This window comes from Kryptolebias marmoratus, linkage group LG2, assembly GCF_001649575.2.
Source record: "Kryptolebias marmoratus isolate JLee-2015 linkage group LG2, ASM164957v2, whole genome shotgun sequence".
Classification (NCBI taxonomy): Eukaryota; Metazoa; Chordata; class Actinopteri; order Cyprinodontiformes; family Rivulidae; genus Kryptolebias; species Kryptolebias marmoratus.
In genome coordinates, this window is record NC_051431.1 from 7,638,280 (window position 1) to 7,646,121 (window position 7,842).

The window sequence follows — 7,842 nt, forward strand, 5'->3', positions numbered from 1 at the left end:
GAGGAAAAGAAGAAGAGCACGGAGAAGCTTCCTGGATGTGGTGAAGGAGGACATTCAGACGGTTGTAGAGACCGAGGAGGATGGAGGCAGATGGTCGGCTGTAAAGACCCCTAAAGGGAGCAGCTGAAAGAAGAAAAAGTTCAAACAACTTATTTTAGCTAGTGTTTTGCTCATTTTACCCAAACATCCCTTGTTTTACAGCTGGGCCCATCAGAATGTTGTTTGTCCATTGACTAGCTTCATGTTAACAGTTGGGGGTTTTGTCTCATTTTAAGCTTTGTTTGTTCGAACCGCTCAGTCCTGTTTCTGTATCTCAGGGCTGCTTAGGCTACGGCTGCGTTGCCAAATTGTCTTTTAGGATATTTGGACTTTTTAATCACCTTCTGTCGTGTTCGTCGCCACCCCCTCCCGCGGTCTTAACTGTCCCCCCCCCCCGCTGTTTGTGTCGTCCTCGACCACGCTGACTAATACAGAGCTCGGTTTGAGACTCAGCATCTCGCTGCATTTTGTGTTCCTCGTAGTTGATGAAGCAGGATCAGTCTGGTGGATTTTTCCAACTGCTGTCTAATAAAGTAAAATAAATGGTCAGGCTACCTGCTGCAGCCACATGCTAAAAATAGAGCTGTAGGATGCTGATGAGCAGTCGCTCCCCTTTTCGTTTTTTATCTCTTGCCTTTTGTCTCCTTATAAAAGTGAGTCTTGTTAAATAATTCTTCTTTTCAATCCGGGGGGACAAAAACCTAATGGCACATTTTTTCCTCCCTTTGCAAGAATGATAGAGCTTGACACTGCCTGATATTTTGAATCCATTTGTATCCCTTCGACACGATAGATGTGTTTTTATACGTTAGTGTAATTCAGCAGCGTCGGTGTGATGCGTGTTCAGTCCTCAGACAACCCGCTCGGCAGAGTGCAACTCCATGTTCTTGGAATATTACAGAGACGTGTACTAATGCATGCAGCCCGTGACCTCTGTCCGTTTAGCTGATCATACAAACATTGTTAATAGGAATTTAACAGCCGTTTGTCATGGGGAGGCACAGTAAGTCCGTGGCAGGGAGAACATGTCGGCTGGGGAGGCCTGAGAGCGCGAGGTTGGCTCACCCGGAACCAGAACGTATCGTCTTCTTGTTGCCAAAAATCTGAAGGACGGAGAGTGTTTTCCTTTCCAATCTTTGGAAATTTCTTCAGATGGCCGGAGACTCTTAGAGCTGAAATTGGCTTTTTCATACACGGCTCTGAAATCCTCGGTATGTTTAAAACCTGCCGTTTTTCCTGCCTGGTAAACGCTCGGCACTTCAGTTTCTATGAACTGCTGCACAATGGGTTTCTTATTCGCGCACAAATTGCAGCAATTTGTGTTTTAGTAGCTTTTCTCGGGACACTTTGAGGCTGGAAACTGAACTTATTATCTTCTGATTAAAAGGAGACGCTCTCCTCTGCCTAAACTACGGTCCAGAGCCGATCTGTCAGCCAGTCAAGTTTAAATTATTAAAGCTGCCAAAGGTTGAGAAGGAAATATTGGTTGATTTTTGATGAATTGATAAACAAAAAACAATTATTAGTCTTTTGATTGTATAAATTCATTTTGAAGCCACAAAGCCGAAACATTCACTGGTTTCCAGTTTTTCAAATGTAAAAATTTCAGACATTTTGTGTTTTTTGGCCATCAATCCAAATTTTGTATTTTTGCTTTTAAAGGTTCATCCCACAAAGCAACAGGCTTTGGAGACATAATTTACAATGTGTCACATTTTCAGAGGTTTTATAGACAACATATTACATGCTAATCAATACAGCAAACATCAGATTAGTCACTAATGACAACTAAAAGAGTTCCAATGGCAACTTCCTTTAAATTAAAAATATTAAGTTGATTTATAAAACATGAAATGTGGTCTTCTTGTGCCTAAACACCAGCTCCCTATTGAAATATACATAATTAAACATGGTTGCTTTGCAGAAACATAGAAGTAACTGAATCAGAATTGTGTCCAAAACGTCCAAATTAGCCTCTTGCCCTGGCAGCTGGNGGGGGGGGGGGGGTGATGAAGGTTTCCTTTAAATGTGTGAGTCAGCAACAATGTGCAAGCAGGCAGTTTAACCAGATGGGATGTGACGACCTCCTAATGTCAGTCTTCTGTTCTCAGAGTGTTTCTGCTTCTCCTAATAGACCTCATTTAGAGTAATATTTAAAGTAATACAAGCAACCCGACAGTACCTTTATATCCGCAGTATGTTCTCAGTTCCCACAGTGAGCCCTAAAAAGTGGGGCAAAAAATATCTTTGCCTGCAGTCAATCTTAATCTGCATGTACAGGATTTGGTCACTGCCGTTCAGACAAGGACACAGAACAGAATCCACAAAGATAATTATCACCAGTTTGTGGCCTGGAAGTCCATTAACAGTCGGTTCAAGTGTTGATCTGCTTCAATACTGCGTTGATGGGTTACATCGAGGAAGCTGACCAACTCTAAACTTTTGAGGCGCGATCAATGTCTGGCTTGCCTTTGATTGACTGAAGGGATTGATTTAAACTGTGGGCTGAAATGGGGTTAAACCAAGCTACTGGTCCGGCTTTTGAACGGCTATTTCCAGCGGAAAAGCAGACATTTCTGTAACTTTGGAAATTACAAACAGACTCAAGAGACCCCCGTTCTTTTCTTTTGTTGGGAGCAGATTTCTGTGCAGCGTCACATCCAGCGAGCTCTGTTTTATTTTTCACTCAGGCCTGCTGAAATGACGAGGAGAGACAACAATTGTTTCCTCTCTTTGCTCCACGCGCAGAAGGACAAGACGTTCATGTTGACGGTGAAGGTGTCGCGCTGTGACGCTGCGGCTTCTCCAGTATCCGCTCAGGAGCGGCGTGCAGCATCCCGGAGGCTCCGATGCTCTTCCTCTCATCATTACACCGAGCTGCTCTTTCGGGTGCACTTAGTTTACAGTTCTTTGGATTCTTTAATTATAAGATGAAGAGATTGGCAGCAGTGCAGCTTTCAGACCATCTGCGTTGGAGATGAGTGAGTTCAATTAGAGATGAAGCGAGAAGAAATTCCTTCAGGACGTAAGCATCTGATCAAAAGCTGATTTGGTCTCTGATGAGGAGGATTATTTGGACCGGGCCATGCTTAATACTGAATGAGGGCTTCTTCATTATTTTCATAACCTGCTGGACTATAAGTGCCATCCTTCAACTCATCTTCAGGCACGATCACAATTAAACTAACTAGAGAAATTCACATTCCCTGCAAAAATGGGCTCTAAATGCTGAATGGTTTCTGCCGAAGAAGGTGAAACTGAATGTAAAGGTAAAACAGCCAGAACAGAGCTAAAATCAGCATAACCTTAGGTAAAAGCTAAAATGAGCAAAACGGGAGGTAAAATCTCAAAGGAGCAAAATCTTAGTCAAAAGCTGAAATGAGTAAATCCACATCTAAAAGTGAGAAATAGCAAAACAGCATCTAAAATCAATTAAGACAGTAGCTTAAAGTTAAAAGCAGCATAAAAAGACAAACATGTAGAAAATAGGTTGAAGTAAAATTCAGAAAACAAAGCTTTTGAAGGAACTGAATAATACATGTTTTGATATATTAACAGGTAAATAGCACAAAAAGTAGTTTACAAAGGACAACAATAGTGTTGAGTCAGCCTTCACACAAGAATTACATTTTGCACCTTTAACACTCATAATTAGTGGATCTTTTTTATAGTTTTGCTCTTAAATAGGTTTCGAAGGCAAATTTGATAGTTACCTAATAATTTAATGAGATGCTTTTATTTTGTGAATGGAACAAGGTTCTTTGAGGCACCAAACCAAACAACAAAATAGCTGTAATTTTATATTTTTTATGTTTTTGTGATAATGACTGTGACCCATTACAGGTTTGCCCCAAATTGTGGAATAGATAAGACCTGTACAGGATGGGGCACTAATGCACATTCGGCACATTTTTGGCAAATTTTGGCAAATTGTCTTTGAAGCACTGCCGCAACTCCCTCTTGCATCCAGCGTCACATGAAGCAGGATTTCCTTCTGTTTTATTTGGTTGTTAATCAGAAGTAAAACCTTGCCTTGTGCACATATTGAATGTATTTTCTCTGTTAGTGGTGTAAGCTCTTTATAGCAGTCATATAGACCACCATGTTGTAGATGATGGATGGTGCTCTCGGTGCAGTTAAGCAGCCACTCTCAGCAGAATGAGAACTTTGGTTTGATTGTCACATTCAAGCCCGTTCAGCTTACAGGTTCAGCATCCTTTTTTTCTATTTTTTGGTGTGCTAAATAATAATAGAATAACGAATCGATTACAAGTTTGAGCATTGCTGTTTAAAATGTGAAGATACAGAGAATGAGAATGTGAGGAAAACAGCATAAATTTTGGACTGGAATTGTAGTATTTGTGTACTTTTCTCATTACAGGGTAATTACAGTTTTCAGGTGGTCCTCATTTCCACGGTTGGCCAACGTGTGCAAATGAGCTGCAAACACATGAATGATTCAAACTCCGAAACACACACACAAAAAAAAGAATCAAATGCATCAGAAATACACTGCGATCACAGAAAATAGACAGAAGCAAAAACATACAGCCAACAAAACAAATGCTGAAAATACCAAAAACACCATCAAGTAAAAAAAGCTGCAAACTCACTCCACTAAATGGAAGTTCACCAGACCACTATGGCGACTCGAGGTTGGATTTAACGATGTCTTCTTGCCGTTTGACCCGGTTCTGGTAGTGAGATGTCGGTCAGCTCACCTCCGGGTCGCCCTCCTCCTTACCACAGTGGTTCGCTTAGAGACCATCAACAAATTACCGAACCAATGACGCTTGAGAAGCAAAACTTAAACAGCCTCCATGCCGTGTGAACTTCTGGCCAAGCGTTAACGTTGAACTGTTTCATTGGGCCGTTCTTCAGCACAGCATGGCGTGTCTGAGGCGAGCCGTCCTGTAGCTTCAGTGAGGCGTGTTCAGGCGCCGATCTCCGAGCTGCTTGAAGCCCATTTGAAAACTTCTCTTCAGGTGTCGGCTGCCTTTTGTTCCGTTCTTTAGCAAGACGATCCCACGCTGCTTCGGTCATGTTCAGGCCCAGGTTCTGGGAAGGCAAATTCATGACTGATAGTTTTCTATGGCTCATTTTACTATTTTTACTTTTTAAAACCTAGGTTTCTACTGCAGTGGTAACGTGTATGAAAGTAAGATATTTGAATGGTGGATAAAAAAATAAATCTGGTGGTACACTTTTATGTTCCTCAATACCACGGACTAAAAATGAAGCTGCAAAACTCGACACAGCCTCCACCGTGTTTGATTTATATCTGTAGTTATTGTTGTATTTCCGTCTGGACCTCCTGAGTTTGTGCTGAAGGGTTTAAACCAAAGATCTGAACCTCCAACTAGCGCTCGTTGAAAACCATAACTCAGCTGAAGGTTTCGAGGCATTTCTCAGTCCTTGTGTCAGAAGATTTATTTTCCACCTTTCATGAGGCGAGCAATGATGTAATCGCTTGTGCGTGGGCGTGTTTGTTTGCTTGTTTGTCTGTAAGCAAAATGTCTCATGAACCACTGGACAGATTTAACAGAAACTCTCAAAGTTATCATCAGTTGTACAGCTAATGAAGCTTAAGAAGCACACAAAAAAAGGCTATAAGTCAGACAGTTTTGTACAGATTGTGTCAGGTTCGTTTGAAAGGAACCAAGGCTGCAGACTCATCTCAACAATACTAACTGGTTTATATAAAAAATACAAAAGCTGACAAGGCAGCAAACAAAATACTTATAGTGGGACACGAGGAGCAGGACCTGACTGGAGCTTGAGCAAACATCCAGCGGGTTAAAACAACTGAATATAAAGGCTGGGCTAACAAAGAAGTGGAAACAGGTGTGGGATTTACCAACTCGGGACAGGTGTGATTGGGCGTGGCAGGCTGGCTGGAAAACTACGGATGAGTGGTGGCGCAGAGCATTTAAAGTCCTTTCTAAATAGAGAGAAAATAGGATTATCTATGGTAAATCTTTTAGGAAATAAGTCAAATTCTGTTAGAATTCAATTAATTAGATTTTTAAAAAACACTGGGTTATTTTATCGTATTGAAAGTATAGATGCATGTGTGTGTATGCATGTGCATATGCATACATATATGTATATGAGTGTGTGTGGATGTGAATTTGCACATTCATGCACACCATTGAGAAGCGTTTTCTTAAATTTTCCTCTGAAATCATTGATGACCACACTCCAGTAGGTGGCGGTAAATGCACCTAAAGTTGGTTGCCATTCGCCAATAAAATACAAAAGAAGAAGAAGAAGTGGTGGCGCAGGGAACACGTGAGAAAACTGACAACACGCAAACACAAGAGTGACCAGAACGCACAGAACCCAGGAAGGAGACAGAAACCGACATGAAACCAGACTGAAATACAAGAACGTATCGTAAAGAATGAAAATCAAATGCAGGAAAATAACTAAAATGACTCAAATCCTGACAGATTGAGCTAGAATTTAATTTGGCAGTAGCTGCGAGTCATCTCCAACATGTACTGTTAGGACTAACAGAATGTCCGACATCTTTGTTTAAAACTTTGGTGCGCTAGGCAGCAGTGAATATTTACGTTTGAATTATTTCTGCAATGCTATAGTGTGAGGCCATTTGTAATTTGTCCTCCATTTGTCCATTTTTCTGAGTATTTTTTAAAAAACAAAAGGCAAACTATGCTGGAATATGTCAAGTTTTCAGTTGATAATTCTTGGGGAATCTCCTTGCTGGTGGAAAAATACTATTTAATGCCTGTCAGGCTGTGACATGTCTGGCATTTTGTTCAAGAACAGACTAAAGTAAGTGGTCTTGGTGACAGGCTGCTAGTAATAAAAGTGTCAAAAGTTACAATTTCCAATAGTTTTCTTTGTGAAGTTTACAATGCTTGAGTTTTAGCACTCAGGTTTATCGTTCAGTATTATATGGCTCAAAAACTGACCCTCTGAAAATGGTCAGGCTCTCAGACTTTTTTCTAAAAATGAGCAAAAAAGATAAATTAGAAATTGGGGAAACTATTGTTCAAGATTACTTTTTAAAATTAAAAGCACGCTTTAGTCTTTATAGAAGCTAAATTTTAGAGTAATTAGGAGAAGAAGAATTTTATTGTGCACTGATCACTCGTTTCGTGCTACCTTAAAATACAGGTAGGATTTTTTTTTTCTTTTTTTCTTCTGCATAGATCCTGTGTAATTTATGCAAATGAGGCTCGTATGAAAAAGCCACCTGTTAGGTAATTAAACTGAAATTAAAGCCTGGAGCATGATGAACCCTCTCAGAATATATTATTGAACCTCCACTCCCTTTAGACACTTTAGAAGTTAGTGAATCACAGATTAAATCCTTTAAATGTTGGTTAGATGGAGAATCTTCAAGATGATTTGTTCTCACACTTTTGCCCTTTATTGACAGAACAAGCATAAAAAACTATCTCTTGGAAAAGTAATCACATAAGACCAATTTGAAGAATGTATGAACTTTGTATGAACTTTGATCTCAGCTTGTTGAGTCATAGAAATAAATGCCTAAACGATCACATGGGGATGGGGACTAAAGTAAATCCATCCCCCATAATAAAATGTACAAACTAACTGTAACTCCTCGCTTCTTCGTGCAATTTTAGTCGTTCAAACTGCCCCTGAAAGCTTTGCACTTTTCAAGGAATTATAAAAAGAAAGTTCAATTCTGTTTTTGTCCTTTTCTTCTTAAAACATGCAGTTTTAGGTGTTTAGTTACATAAGAATGGTAAATACTTGACAGATTTGGAAAGTTCCACTTCTCCTGAAAGAAAGGGGTGTAAATTACTT